The following is a 15000-nucleotide window of genomic DNA, read 5'->3' as shown; positions in this document are numbered from 1 at the left end:
TGTGTGTGTGGCAGCCTGTTGTTCACCTGTTCTACAGCGTGTTCCTTCACGGTGACAGGGACAGCGGTACACACCGTACGTATAAGTGAGCCTCACCTGCACATCATATATCATCTGAAATCTGGTCTTACCTCGCACGCTCACGCAGCAGGGTTACTATGGCAACCCAGCTCGAAGGACCGCTGAATGGGTCCGGCCTGATCTAGATTGGCTGATTAACATTTATAAAGGACACACACGCACACACACGCACACACACACACATACACACACACACACACACGCACACACTGTATTTCAAACGCACTGAAACGCTGCTTCAGCTGAAATATATTCACCTGACGTGATGTGAACGTTACAGTGACTGTGAGCAGACCATGACCTGTATTAGGATTCATTAGGCTGAACACAGGCATGCATAATACAGAGCAATAAATACTTTCAGCAACCTTCCACCCTGAGCAGAGCGCGGGGTCAGGGGAGATGATGAACAGCTCGACCTGAGGATTACATACAGCTATGAAAACAGTGTAATACGCAGGGAGCAGAGACGCATCTCAGAATGAACAACAGGTCCAACCTCGAAGTGGACGGACAACAACAGCAGAGACCGCGTCAGGTTCCAGTCCTGTCAGACACGAACTGGACAGATGAAGACTGGAATCATGTAGCCTGGTCTGATGGATCTGGGTTTCTGCTGAGGCTGCAGATGGTAGGGTCAGAGTTTGGCATCAACATCATGAATCCATGGACCCAACCTGCCTCGTGTCAGCAGTCCAGGCTGCTGCTGCTGGTGGTGGTGGTGGTGGTGGTGGTGTGATGGTGTGATGGTGTGGGGAATGTTTTCTTGGTTCATTTGGGCCCTTTAATACCAATCAATCATGGTCTGAATGCCACGGCCTGACAGCTAATTCCATTTTCATCTCATTCCACAAAGCCTATATACCGTGCTGGAAGTCCACCTCCAGTAAATACACAGATCCACTGACGTCATCACATCACGGAGGAAAGCAGGCGGACAGACGAGTCCCTCAAAGTGCTGCAGAGGCTGTACTGTCTTTTTATAGGCCATCAGAAGTAGAGTAGGCTAATTAGCATTCAGCCTTAATATAGACCAGCACAACACTGGGCCACTCTGTGCTTTCTGCTGCATCTATCTATCTGTGCTGCTGGAACACCAGAAATTTCACACAGCACAACAGAAGAGATCATATCAGCCTCAGTGTGGGGTCGTCACCCTTGGCGCCTGTTGGCTGCAGAGCTGATATTAAGAACTGACGGATGAGTTTTAAAGCATCAGGCTGCATCTGTGACCAGCAGCTCCCACTGGCTGCTCTTTAATCCACATAATATGTAGATTAGAAGAGATTTACTTGGATTACAGATGGATTTTCACCATCAGGGGCTCCGACACAACCTGCCTGAGCTGTTTGGGCTGTGACATACTACTAATCATAATAATGGTTCCATCATTCACCAGGACATTTTGAAAACTAAAGGGCAGGCTGTGATGAAATTTGCTTTGGATATTCATGGTCCTAAAAGGGATCATTTCTAATGACCCTGTCTGACCTTCCTCCAGCGCTGACATCAGTTGATGCCACACACACACAAAAAAATTCAAATTCAACACATTCAAGCTGCAGTGCTTTATAATTATGACCTTTGAACATTTTGGATATATGTCACTGGTCTATTTCAGTGGTGCTACTGATATCCTGGACCTGGTTTGATTCTGTTTTTTATATATTTATATATTTTTTTTAAGTTAAAACCATTTGCACATCAGCACAGCACAAACACCTGTACATGAATTCACGGAGGGGAAGGTCAGAGGTCAGAGGATATAAGGACCGTGCTGATGGGACATTCTCAGACTCAAACTGACACAAAAATACCTAACCTCCTGGTGTTTTTTCAATATATGCCTTTTTACAGTTAAGTAAATCTGCATCCATCACGTCTTGTTTTACACTGTAACCATGGAAACAGACATCACTGCATCACATTATAATTCTGAACACTGAAATTTTGGTTTTTATTTTTGTTAACCCTTTTAATCTAAATGTTATTTGTTCCTTTTCCTGTGTGTATAATTCTCTCTCTTTCTCTCTCTCTCTCTCTCTCTCACACACACACACACACACACACAGATGAGATGAAACCAACAGTTAATATTTAGACTTAGTGAACTGAGGGAAGGAGGAAGGGTGAAAGGGAGGAGTAAACAACATGTCAGCCTGCATGAGGCTCACAGTAACATGACTGACCTACATTATTCCAATGGACCAGAGGCAGAGAAGAATGTTTTATCATCATCGTGCGTAGTGTATATCTTCACTTATATCAATATATTCATTCTAATCACAACACTACAGTTAATTTAAGCTACAAGCTAAATGCTCCTCGGCACAGTTACTGCTGATGACATTTAATAATTACTTGTTTCTTCTTAATTAAATTTTTTCACAATGAGTAATATCTTCATGCCTGTTATATCCCCACATCTAACACTGGATGTCTCTGGCAGGTCTCTGTCCTCTCACGTCCGTTCAGTCGACTGGAAGTGAACTGTATCCAAGGGGAGAGAGAGGGAGTTCAGAAGAGGGGAGGAGAGACGTTCTTTTAAACGTCTGACTTTCATAAAATGAACTGTCGCATTACTCTGGCAGGGTAATGGCAGAACGTGAAAGGTGCTGCTCTTACAGATAAATAATCACCAACTCTACAGAGCGTTTTAGTGTCTTTCAGCTCTGCCGGGTCTAACGAAGCCACTGTCCACAACCTGCTCAGCAGCAAACAGCAGACAGACGCAGTCAGAGAGCAGCTGGTGAACATAGTTGAGCACTCAGCAGCTAAAGAGACAGATACGTCCCTCAGAAGCTAGTGGAGACCAAACAAGAGCTAAAGGGAGACAGTCATCAGGTAGACACAAACATATCGCTTTAATGCTGCATGTTCCAACAATCCAATCCAAAATCACCACACCCTGCCTTGTTGCATTGTTCAGGGAACAGTCATCCCCTGAAGAAGTTAACGAGACAAGCTGAATTCACAGCAATCTGTTGGATTAAAAGGCGTGTTGTGTCTGAGATGTGCCACAGTAAAGGACACACGATCATCAGAGTCAATAGTCTTCATCCTCTGGGGACCATGAGCATCCACTGCATTTATAATGACAAATCCAGCCTGTGTGCAAAGATGACATTTTGACCTGAGAAAGGTCAGGGTCATGAAAGTCATTAGGATTCGTCCTCTGGGGAACATGAATATCTGCACTAAATGTCATGACATCTGGCCAGCAGTTGATAAGATACAGAATCGGGACGTGGACCAGAGAGAGCGACCCCCATCTGGAGAATGTGAGTAAGTAGGATCTTAAATTACAGTAGAAATGGGGCAAAAGGACCTAATTTCAAGTTACAGCAGTGTGAGGAAGCCGGCCTCTTCTTACATAAGGCCTGATGGGAGACTACTGTAATGTGAGCTGGAATAATCCTGACCTAATTTCACTGCTACTCTCCTCCAGCGAGGTCAAGAATGTGTTTGAGAGATGTACAAATAGAACACACACACACGCACACACACACACACGGTGCAGTCTGGCTTGTGTCCCACTTCCCCCTCTGTCTGGCCAAAGGAATGCTCCATTTCCTGTGTGTTGTGATCAGCGCACACTGCCTGCTTCCCAGTGGGCCCTCTAAACAGATCCAAGCAGCTTGATAAGAAAATAGTCTTTGCTGGTAGTAGATGCACGAGCTACTGAAACCATTACACTGCTTCCCATTCAAACCTGCATTCCAATTCTGAGCCATTTTCACGTAATCCTGCTTTGCTGTGAACATTTTTCAGCCGTGCTTTTCCCGGGACTCTGGTAAATGAGAGCTTTGTTGACGTACAGTTTAAATGCATGTTGTGACACAATGTTGTACAGCTACATAAAGGTAATAACTCACAGCCATTAGATCACTGGCCTCATCGTGCATTACTCTTTCAGCTGATGTAAAGAAACCTGCAGTGACTTTGACAGTGAGGAAGTCATTCAGACTGTTATTTTCTTTATTCCAGTACCAACCAAAAGCTCTTCCACATCACCGGCAGCTCAAACAGGTCTCATGGGAGCTGCAGTCGTAGTTAAAAATAGAACAATTGTGTTGTCTGTAAAAATAGCGAGGGGTCAGATTTTATTAGGAAGTACAGTAGCAGGCATGTTCGACGAAACCCAGCCTCAGTGCAGAAACACACAGCAAAGCACAGCACAGAAGTGGGGCAGGACTTAAACTCTGTGTTGCTATGCTAAGAGTCTAATAGAACAGGCTCTATGAAAGCACTTACAGTAATATGCTACTGAATATCAAAAGAGATCAGTATCATTTTTAAGCCAGGAGCTTGAGGAGCTACTTAACCCCATGTTTCAGTTGGAGCAGTCAGATATTCAGATATTCAGTGTTGGTTGTATGCTCTCTTTCTCCATTTATTTTTCCAAATACAAAATAAGCAGAGTTTGGCCTCTCTCACAGATTACCTGCTGTTTCTCTGGAAAAAAAAAGCAAAGAACTGAAAGAAGATGTTGAAAACTATAGTTGGAACCAGAATGAATTCACAGTGTAATAATGTGAGTGTATACATAATTTACATAAGTCAACAAAGTGAATTAACATTAACATGCCAGCTCAGTTCATGAATATGAACACGTGGAAATCGAGTCAGCTGGTTACACACCTACACGCTGATATGAGACAGGTTTGTCTCTGACAGTAGCTTCAGATGACGATACTCAAGTACATTACCAGGCTGTTGCACATGGACATGGACAATACAATGGACAATATAAGGTTTCCAAAAGACTTAGGACGTATTCTACAGGGTTTTTTTTGTATCATTTGGTTTGAAAATGGGTAAAAACAGTGGCAGTGAATGAAACACTGGTCCTGATGCTGTAAAACTAAGTCATGGTTGTATTATCATTACTGGCTGAAATCCAGTATAATTTTCTGTTAACAGTCAGTTAACAGTTAACAGTTAACAGTTGAGTTCAGCTCAGATTTGCTGTACAGAGCAGTAACAGAGCTGTGACACACATGATGCTTTAAGTCCTGAAACATCACTTTAAAAAACATCATCTAACTACGTGAGAAACTGTAAACATCAAAATATCAGCTGTGTGTGTGTGTGTGTGTGTGTATGTGTGTGTGTGTGTGTGTGATGTTGCCGGCATGCTGACTCAGGGTATTTTCTCTAAGTCATCATTCTCTCAGTGCAGACACATACACACCCTCTTTTTATGTCTTTCTCTCTCTCGCCGTCCATTGTTATATACACACACACACACACACACACACATACACACACGCACACACACGGACGCACACACGCATCCTAATGAATGTACCATCTGAAGCTGGGGTGCAGAGCTCATACTGGAGCAGTCAGCAGAAACTCCTGTTAAAAGCATCACTCAGCAGAAACTGGACTGATGTGGTCTCCACTGCTCACAGAGGAAGAAGCTTTTGGTTACACAGGTCCTGTGACGGGGCTCAGGGAGGGGTCTCACCCTCATATGGATAAAATCATACATGGCAGTATGTGTGTATATGTTGGAACTAGAACACAGCCTCCAATCACCTGATGCAACCAGAGTATCACAAAATCATCTCACAGTAAAATTCTCAAACCCCACTTTACAGCATAATGTGATACTTTAAAGGAACATTCCGCTCTTTACAGCTGGTTTGTATGGTGTTTGTAGGAGCGCTGATCAGGAGTCAATCCAACGCAGCCCAAAGACAAAGAGTTATGAACTAAGACAGACACAAAAGTCCAAAACCCCTTAGACTGCACGTCTTCTAGTCTACAGTACAGTCTAATACTGTACAGAATAATGTGCTGTAAACTACACTCCATTCACCAATTCACACACACACGCACTCACTCTCACGCACTGATGGTGCAACCATCAGGGGCAAATCTGGGTTTCTGTATCTTGCCCAAGGTCACATTGACACACAGGCTGGAAGAGTCGGGGATCGAACCGCGGGCCGTCCAACCAGCGGACGACTCGCTCTACCATTCTCCTGTCCTTTCCATTTTCCTCCTGTTGCTTTAGCTGCACCTGTTCAGCAGGACGACCTACAGCTTCATGATTGTTTGATGTGACCTCATCGAGGACGAGGCTCCACACACCCTGAGCCTGAGCAGAGGTCTGACCAGCCTGAGAACAGTGTGTGCTTACTGAACCTTTTGGTAAAAAAAAAAAAAAAATACATATGAATGGAAAGTTAATGTTCTGGTCCATTTCTACAAAGTGTGCATTCTGTGCAATTATTTCAATATCTGCAAGATTTGCATCTGAAACTGGAAATATCAGCTTCGCCTTTCAGAGCCACGGATGGGCTGAGCCTCAGAAACATATTTCATGTTCTCTTGCAGATGGTATGAATTAATTAGGCACATGAACATGTCTGCCAAATGTTCAGCCGGGGCTTGCCAACATGAGCAGCACAGATGAGCTGTATTTATGCAGAGAATCATTCAGAAGACAGCGTCCCTTCTCCCCACACTGTTAATACGACGCATGACATCTACAGCTCGGGTAAATCTCGCCTTAACTGGACTGAACTACAAAGACCAGACTGGTTTCAGTGGTTTCGGTGTGGGGAAATCAGTCAGTGAATTCTCAGAGTGCTTGTACTGAGGCTCAGGTGTATCAGACGTATTAACCGGGGAAATCATGCTGCCTCCTCTAATGTTTGCTGTAGGACAGATGACCTGACAGTGTCCAGCAGCAGGCACATGTTCAGACGACCACACATTCAGAGAGGAATGGAAACACAGAGCATCAAAAGCTTCTTTAACGACATTAAACTCCCTGTTTCGCCGGGATTTCATCATCACACACTTTCAGTAACATCCTGGAAAACATCCCAGACTGAAAACGAAAGCAAACGAGTGGTTTCCCCTGGAGGAGGATGCAGTTTGTGGTTCTGTTGAACTGTATTAGATTATACACTGATACAAACGGGGTGGACAAAATAAGAGAAACACCTGTTGGTATAATGCAAAACAAAGCAACAGCAGCATAAACTGCGTCGTCCAGAATGACCACACAGCTGAACCAACACTCTCAGATTCACCTGCTGTGCTACTTTTAGACAGAGTCCTAAGAAACTAAGTGTGTATAGCTGGTGGTGTATACATGATCCTTGATTATATCATCAAATGGCCCATGTGACAGACTGAACTTGGCCAGTGTTCATTAATATCCTATTGATAAAAACTTCCAAATATCATTCTATGAATTATCTGCTATTATTTATTATACCTTTCTATCTGTTTGTTTTCTGTGCAATCAGCTTCATGTAAAAAATCATATTTGTTTGTTTGTTTGTTTGTTTGATGCAGATCCTGATAATAATTCTGATCTGGTGGAAGAAGAAATGCTGAATCTGCATTCCCCACAGAGCTGTATTATACTGAGCCACAGTGTCAGATTGTTTGGCCTCGGTGCAGGTATGTGCTTCACAGAGCACAGAGTCATTGAACAATAATGGCATTCACTTAAAAAGAGAACTTCTCTTCCTCGCTGAGAGTCGAAAAGTCCGACTCTGAGCTTCTGTCCCAGTCAGACTCAGCGTGACTCCTGGCAGAGCTTCTGACACACTGTACAGACACACACACACACACACACACACACACACACAGTGAAATCACGATGAACAGACTGTCTAATAATGAAAAAAGAAAGATGGAGAAGGAAAGAGAGTCTCAGTAAAAGACAAGTTGTTTCGCAGCTATTTCCTAAACTTGCACCAGCAGATCCAGTAAGGAAATGTTCCACTTCTATCCAATCAGCAAGTCTCATTCCAGCCTTTAACAGGTAATGTGAGACAGTACGTCTGACGTACCTGTGAAAGTTACAAGCTAAAACAGTGAAAAACTGAAAAACCAAGATAACCAGGTTAAGTCTACAGGATGATTTAACAGATGCTGGAATATCAAAGCATCGTTTCCCTTCATTACAACTATGGTCTTATTTTTCACTGCCTTCATTATAGCTAGCTGCTGAGATCTGGAACCATGGTGACAACTCGAGAAACACAAGCCGTCAGACAATAAGACAAGTTGCCAAAAGTTTGTCCAGATTATTAGAACCAGTTTATTTAAACCCTGAACTCCCACAGGTTTTATCTCACCTGGGGGTTTCCACCAATCACACGAAGAGACCAAAAGCATCAGTGTGTTAGTCTGTCTCTGAAGACTTTCTGACGTCTCTATGCTGTGCGTGTCTCTCAGCTCCGAGCTCATCGGTGCCTACTGAACGTGAACTCAAACCACGGGAAATTTGTTGAGGGACTATTTTCAGCGGTGGATTAATCTACAGATGGTGCCACAGTGAGCGCTTCCAGCAGCAGGATGGTGTGTACGGGATTTAGTCAAAATAAAGTGTGTGTGTGTGTGTGTGTGTGTGTGTCCATGAAGATGAAGGAACATGTCTCCCAGTGCACAGTGGCTCAGAGGAGTAAGATCCATCACACAGTGCTGGTTAGTAGAAACATTCGTTGTTGGTTTGAGAAAAATGTAGAATAACAGCAGCTTTGTGTGAGCGCTATTAATGAGAGAAATTATGGACAAATTGGATGAAAAAAAAAAAATCAATGGAACAGCGTGAGTGAAAATGAGTTTCTGTGCTGCCTTGGTTTTAATGAATTAGAGCGACTTCCATTTCCATCTGATGGAAGCATCTTCTGAGCTGAAACACCTGTACACACACACACACACACACACACACAGACATTAAGGTGACTGCAGCTTGGGTGGTCAGTCATCTACACACACACACACACACACACACACACACACACACACACAAACTCTCTCTCTCTCTATGGGAGCTGTGAGTTTAATCTGCCCAGCTGCTATCCTGTGAATTGGTTGTGAACCGAGAGGCCAAGCAATTTACTCCTCACAAAGGCCATTCCACATCACTGAGCAGTGTGTGTGTGTGTGTGTGTGTGTGTGTGTGTGTGTGTGAGAGTATGATTGAATTGAGACAGGGTGGGAGGGGAGGAATAGATGGAATATGTGTGGGATAAAGAGTGCTGCAGCAGAAAGATGTGAAGGGCTGGAGAGATGATGGGGATACAGAGGGAGAAAGGGGGCTGAGGGATGGATGAGAGCAAATGAGAGAACTGAGGGAGGGGAAATGAGAGGAAGGAAGTGAAGGCACCATTTACAGGGAGCTGACAAGAGATGGACAGATTGCTTTTGACAGAGAGATAAAGGTGGAGGGGATGGGGAGGTGTTTAGCTCCTCTCTGAGAGGAGCACACACAGAGTCAGATAAATACGCTCTGTGAGCGACTCCTGTCAACGCTGCTTCAAAACCACTGTCCTTAGATTAGCCTGGGCCTTCTGATTGGAAAGTCAAACTGAATAAAAGCAAACAGCCACACCTCTCTATCACTTCACTGAAGCTAAAATTCTGTTGTACTGTGACCTTCCATCAGGGCGCCGCCTTCACGTCGATGCACAGTGAGTTCAGCCTTTCTTCTCAGATTGTTTTACTCAGTTATATTTCCAGATTTCTAGATGAGAATTTTATAAATCTCCCTGCATCTCGAGTTCATTTAACTCTGACCGGGCTGTGACATCATGAGTGACAGCTGATTAACTCCTTCACCATCATTTAGGTAAAAGTGGGAAACGATTGATGTGGATGAAATTATGTTGAGGTAAACCTGGTAACTGTGAAACGGCTGCAATGTAATCCTGCGGGGCTCCTGTCCACGTGACAAGCTCAGACTGTCATTATAAGTGACTGACAACACTGAAGGGATCCCTACAGGGACAGACGTGTGTCCAACATGGACACAAGTCTGTCTCAAGGAGAAGTCTCGCTCTGAAAGCTTGTAGAAGGTGGAAGACTGGACTGTGTTAGCAGAGATACAGACAGGAAATGTGAGGAGTGTGACATGCAACGAAGTTCTCTGTGCCGGGAACAGAAGCCTGTGTAAGGTAAGTATTACACAACAATTTGACCTTTTACACGATAATTCAAAATGATCATTTTCTTTCTGTCAGTTGATGGAGCACTGACACCACAGGCAGTCGGGGAGGGAGTGACTGACAGAGAGAGCGTAAACTGAACAGCTGACACACAGACAGTCCCTCACAGACTGTGGCACTGATCAGCTCACAACAGAAATGTAATCAAGCTGCATCCTTCATTAGAAAGCTGAACACTGCTGCTCCATGTTTCAGCAGAGAGACGTTAACCCTTTACTTCACCTGAAACCTAATCTTTGCTAATTCCCGGAGGTTTTCTTGCAGTGACGTGATCTGCCACACCCTGGGCTGACACAGACAAACTGACCGGGAACTGAAGACACTCTCTGTGTGTGCGGGACAGACAGCAGGGTTCACACACAGTTAGCTGGGAGCTCAGAGGTCTCAGCATGGCTTGGTCCCGTAGGAGCAGCTTCAGTTTGCCAGCTGCTTCACTGACAGCAGCACCAAGCTGACTGACTTCAGACGAAGCAGTGAGGTCCAGGAGCCGTCTGTCCTCTGCTGAGACGCGCTGCACTAAACACATAGTACTACTCATAAGACTTCTGTCAACTGCTGTTTCCAATGGTCAAAGACAAACTTTCACTCTGAATGACACTTAGTGTCTTCACATATGTCCCCCCTGCTGCAGCATCAGTGACGGTGTTCAGCACCTCTGCTGCAGAGCAGTTCAGCCTCCTCCTCCTCCTCTGAGAGTGTGGAGGGAACATCTGCCTCAACCTTTTCCTGTATAGACACGCACGGCCTCTGATGAGTCACACAGCCTTCTGGCTTCAAACTCAGTGCCTCTCATTTGCATGCCTGCGTTCCTCCCACACCAGCCTGGAATCAGCCTCATCAAAGTCCTCCAATTCAAACTCCCAGAGCTGCACTGCGAGTGTGCACTGCTCCGTCAGCACGCTCGCCACGTCTTAAACAGCAGAGCTAAGTGTGGTCCTGTACGGCTGCGTCCAACAGACCCTGACACTTCTGTAAATGCCTCTGTTCAACTTCTACACTCTACATTCAAACAGCTGATCCTCCAGATACAAATGAACAGAATGTGCTCAGACATTCAGATTTCACTGTCGAGTCACGGGGCTCAACATGCTACAACTTCTGTCTCCATGACAAAGGCTGGAACCTGTGCTGTCCTGGATCTACACGTCGGATCATGTCGGGTTTAAGTCCTTGTCAAACGGCATCATTCACTTCAAACTGACTGAGGCACAGTTCACTCAGACCAGATTCAGAGGAGGTTGGGCTCTGGGTGAAGGAGCGACCGTTGTCCTCTGTGTAAATGGATGTAAACGGTCATATTCAGAGCGTGAGCTGTGTAGAGCCTCCCGCTGCTGAATAACAACAATGCATTTGGTGTTTATTTGCATGTAGACCAGGGCAGTGAGATCTGATCACAGGTGGTCAGTGGACACACACCTGAAGATGCATCTTAATGCAAAGAGTGAACTAATGCACTTAGACCTGTCCACCGGTGACCGGACCACCTGACAACCATGTTAACACTGGGGTCTGAACAGGATGTGTGACCCTGCTAGCTTTAAACCGCTCTCTCTCTGTGTGCTTCATAATGCAGAGCAAAGAGGAGCAACAACAGAAATGTGTTAATATCATCAACACAGGCAAGTGTGTTTTTTTTTGTTGGCTAAAATAATTTAGCTTTCACAGGAATATCAAAGTGCACATTCCGCGCCTCAGGCCCTTTAATTGCTTTTAATAGCTGCATGTTTGCACTTTTAAACAGTCACTCTCCACTCTGCTGCCTCAAGGCTCCCTAAAAGCAGAGGAAAAAAAGAAAAGTGTCTCACCGCGAAAATAGTGGAAGACGCATTCAACTTCTAAAACCTTTAATATTATTTTATTTCAAACGCGAAGCAGACACAGAAATGAGAAATTTTCAAGGACAAAATCAGAAAATGTAAAAAAAAAGAGGAGTTTAATGCAAAGGCAGCACCTCAAACAAAAAAGTAAATAAAAGGTGGGTCAAACTTTATTTAATCTGTCACTGTTACACTGTTAAAGGCTGTTACAATCATTGAGAGCGGGCTGTGGATTACTCAGAGTAACTTATTACTTAAACTCTACCTACCTCTCATACACTGGTGTATGGACTCTGAACTGTTCACACTGAGGAAGACAAAAGCGGACAACAACGTTCATGCCATGTCCACAGACCGCAGGAAAACCCCGCTCTGTGGCAGAGCTCGTCGTGATGACCACTGCTGAGACGTGACAGACGAAGAAGACGGAAGAGCGGAGATGGAAAGTGAAAAATGATTGAATAGAAAGATGGAAATGCATAAAGAGGGAGTGAGGTGAAAGGGAAGTAGTGAAAGGTGAGTGAAAAAGTATCTGCAGGGGAAATTACATCAAGCCCTCCATCCTGCAGTCTGGGCGCAGTAATATCTACCTCTTCACATCATTAATCTCTCTCCGTCTTTGCCTTTCTCCTCCATCCATTTACCATTTCATTATCCTCCCCTCTCATTCCCTCCTTCCATTTCTTTCCCCTGCCCCTCCCCTCCCCTCTCTCCTCCTCCTTCCTCCGCTGCCTCTCCAGTGTGTAAATCATCCAATCAGGCCTGATGTGGACCCCATCGCGACAGAGGCCAGAGGCCAAGCGCAGACAAACTGAGATGACTGGGAGGATGGAGTGAGGGAGGGAAAACAGATGGATGAAGGGGAGAGAAGAAGAAAATGAGACAGGGTTTGGTGGCGTGAAAGATGAGCTTGGGGCCGTGACTAGCACTTATTTTCATTATTGATTAGTCTTTTGATTATTTTTAGTGATTACTTGAATAATTGTTGATTCTGTCAGAAAACAGACATCAGGCTCCCTGAAACAGAGGTGCAAAACCCGAAGACATGAAAGAGAAAAACACAGGATGCTCGAGTTTGAAACGTTTTTTCCATCTGTTCACTGACTAATCAATAATCTACTATTCAAACATGGAGTAATTCATTGTTTGTTTGTTTGTGAATGAAGCACTAAAGCTTCACCATGGAGCTTTTCAGGCTGGATGGTGAGCGTGCAAAGTGCAGGAGTCTCCATCTGTGGCTCAGGCAACAAAACGTTTGGTTCGGCTCAGGAAAAGTTTTATTTAAATGTTGGTGGTTACTTTGTGTTTCATGGTCCAGGTCACTGTCACTGCCACATAATCAGCATCACAGATTCTGTAGGAGACGGGACTGAAAACATAAAATACGTTTAACTGTTTAAAGGAAAATGCCACAGATTTTCTTGTTTCTGTTTGTCAAAAATAAAAATCCAGAATCCACACTCACTGGTCTTACAAATGATTTAACTACATTTTTTATTTGAAAGATCTAACATCTGTTCTTAAACTCCTGACACTGAACATACATGTGAGAGCTGAACATTCAGAGCGTGTGTGTGTCATGTGTCGCTTCAATTGGAGCTGAGTGATGTAGAAAAAGTCTGCTGCTTTGTGGAAATCCAGTTTTTACAATGTGCACCAAAAGGTCATGTTAGGTTCAGAAGCAGTGTAGGTGACAGCTGCTGTGTGAATCACAACAGTCCTGTAAACTGTGACGTGAATAATCAGAGTCTTTGGGGACATGCTGCAGCTTACAGGACTGTGGTGTCTCAGGACGCTGTGTCTGTGAGAGGGACAGACTGAAAAAGGTTCTGCAGACTGATCTGAGCTCTGTGCCTGTGGACTGTGAAGCAGAGGCAGTGGATGGACAGTGTGTGGACTCTGCTTCATTCAGTCCGTCCCAGCTAACAGCTGTCGTCTCACAGTTTCCAGGATAAATTCTGAGAAGGGTTTAATGCAACGTTAGCATTTAGCAGACGCATCTGAGTCACAATGAACTGAATCAAATCAGGAGATCAGTGCCAATATCCTGCCCCACCAGAAATACAAGCCATTTGATTTTTTTTCTGTATATAGGTAGATACGATGTGCGTGATGATGGACTGCACAGGAGGAGGATAGAGCAGGGAAGGATAGAGGGAGCAGAGGAAGGAGGATGAGATAACACCAAAGTCTAATTTAGTGAAGTCAGAGGAAGGAGGGACATACTCACTTTAGAACATCAGAAGTATTTGCTTTAAGAAATTATTAAACTGTGAAATATATGATTCATGTAGATTTTCAATTTACATAAAAAAGAATTACACAGATTCTCTCCAACGATCAGGACACGCTCTTTAAATGTTAACAGACATGAAACTCATTTAAATGAATGTCAACAAGGGAAAGAGCACAAAGAGTACACTCACTAACACACACACACACACACACACATACACACACACACACACACACACACACACATACACACACACACATACACACACACACACATACACACACACACACATACACACACACACTAAAGCTGCATTTAATGGAACACTCAATATTATAAACTGCCTCGTTGCACAAAACGACCGTTATTTGCCAGCAGGGTTTTGCGAGTGTTGTTGATCAATGCCAGTTCACTACGACTGAGCCAGGCTAGCACTTTCCCACCGTTTCCAGTCTTTGTGCTAAGCTAGGCTAAAGACGTTGCTGTAATGGACGCACAGATAACTTCATATTCAAGTGCAGCAGTGCCACTGAATGGCAATGAGAATAATATTGAGACAGATAGCTACACAGCTAAAGGGCAAAATGATCCATACTGTCAATAACACGACACTAATAACAGACAGGAACACACACACACACACACACACACACACACACACACACACACACACACACACTTCAGAGAGCACAGACTGCAGTTTGGTTCAGCAGATTTGATTCCTGCTCTGTACATACACAGCCTACGCGTCCATCAATCAATGAGGTTATGTACCACTACCATCATACTGGCTAATCAATACTAAACAGTTTATTGCTAATGGAGACACAGATGACAGTGAGCACGGTGTATTATACACAGCACAGACACGGTTTCTACTGCG

At 44.3% G+C, this 15000-nt stretch overlaps 1 protein-coding gene across 2 annotated transcripts in view; it reads right to left on the bottom strand.

The window, feature by feature from the left end:
- The window catches only part of bcar1 (BCAR1 scaffold protein, Cas family member), a 68128-nt gene that overhangs the window by 46010 nt on the left and 7118 nt on the right, over nucleotides 1-15000 (bottom strand). The window lies entirely within an intron of this gene.

This window comes from Toxotes jaculatrix, chromosome 5, assembly GCF_017976425.1.
Source record: "Toxotes jaculatrix isolate fToxJac2 chromosome 5, fToxJac2.pri, whole genome shotgun sequence".
Classification (NCBI taxonomy): domain Eukaryota; kingdom Metazoa; phylum Chordata; class Actinopteri; family Toxotidae; genus Toxotes; species Toxotes jaculatrix.
The sequence above is the reverse complement of the archived record's forward strand: the minus strand, read 5'-3'. Positions and strand labels throughout refer to the sequence as shown.